General features: G+C 49.4%; 3 non-coding genes across 3 annotated transcripts; all 3 read right to left on the bottom strand.

Moving 5' to 3' along the window:
• Nucleotides 1-71, bottom strand: Pmar_PMAR027028. Its single transcript has one exon. It is a non-coding gene; the product is annotated as a tRNA-Thr (tRNA).
• Nucleotides 72-173: 102 nt separating this feature from the next.
• Pmar_PMAR027027 lies at nucleotides 174-245 on the bottom strand. Its single transcript has one exon. It is a non-coding gene; the product is annotated as a tRNA-Thr (tRNA).
• Nucleotides 246-347: 102 nt separating this feature from the next.
• Nucleotides 348-419, bottom strand: Pmar_PMAR027026. The gene has a single exon. It is a non-coding gene; the product is annotated as a tRNA-Thr (tRNA).
• Between the last annotated feature and the right edge of the window lie 731 nt (nucleotides 420-1,150).

Genomic DNA, 1,150 nt, shown 5'->3' with positions numbered 1-1,150 from the left:
AGCCACTTGCAGGATTGAACTGACGACCTTCTGCTAACGAAGCAGACGCTCTACCACTAAGCTAAAGTGGCGCACAGATTAAGGATATGAATCGATAATTTTCCTGTCCCGTTCACAGAATGGGCCATCCTGCTCCTGGTTCTCGTACCAGACCAGAAATTTATGGTGCTATAAGCCACTTGCCAGGATTGAACTGACGACCTTCTGCTTACAAAGCAGACGCTCTGCCACTAAGCTAAAGTGGCGCACAGAATAAATACATAAATCGATAATCTTTCTGTATCCTTTGCGGAGTGAGCTGACATGCTCCTGCTTCCCGTATCAGACCAGAGATTTATGGTGCTATCAGCCACTTGCCAGGATCGAACTGACGACCTTCTGCTTACAAAGCAGGCGCTCTGCCACTAAGCTAAAGTGGCACACAAAATAAGTGCATAAATCAATAATCTTCCTGTATCCTTTGCGGAGTGAGCAAACCTGCTCACGTCATGCCGTTCGCAGTTGATGGAGGTTCTGTGATGGGAGTTTTGGCAATATGTCACGGACGAGGGTGGATCTCACAAACCCATGTGGGAAGCAGTCCACGTCCGTGACGTATTCAGTGCCCGGGACAAAACACGGCTATACCAATCAGCCACCGTGCAGATCCCGGGTGAATGCCCCCCATCTCAGATAGAAAAAAAATATATAAACACCGTCACACCCAAGATAGCTCGTCTGATGCCTAACTAAGAGTGCTTGAGGGTTTCCAACAGGAAGTCTCAAGCACTCTGGGGGAACTTTCTCTGTACTTGGGTGTGTGGTCCGAAGGTGATCAGACTGAATCACTTGCAGTGTAGGACCCGACCCATACTAGGAGCGGCTATGTGTCGACTCCCCACTTCAAGGGCTCCTCTGAGGGTCTTGTGTTCTTCACGCGCGCAATATCGTGACGCCGGTTGTGACACGTGCACGATCAGCCCCGTTCATTGCACCCTTTTTCCATGAGGCATTAATTGCTAAGTCTTTTGGCGTCGTTACGGGTTATGACCCTACATTTCTCTGTGTAGCCTCTCATATCCCATCTTCTGATGCCTAACTCACACAACCTATTTGAGACCCCATCTTCAAGGGGCGGAGGGGTTGAGTTGCCACCAGTTATTCCGGGGTT

Source organism: Perkinsus marinus, assembly GCF_000006405.1.
Source record: "Perkinsus marinus ATCC 50983 genomic scaffold scf_1104296957490, whole genome shotgun sequence".
Classification (NCBI taxonomy): Eukaryota; Perkinsozoa; order Perkinsida; family Perkinsidae; genus Perkinsus; species Perkinsus marinus.
This window is presented reverse-complemented; position numbering and strand designations above follow the sequence as displayed.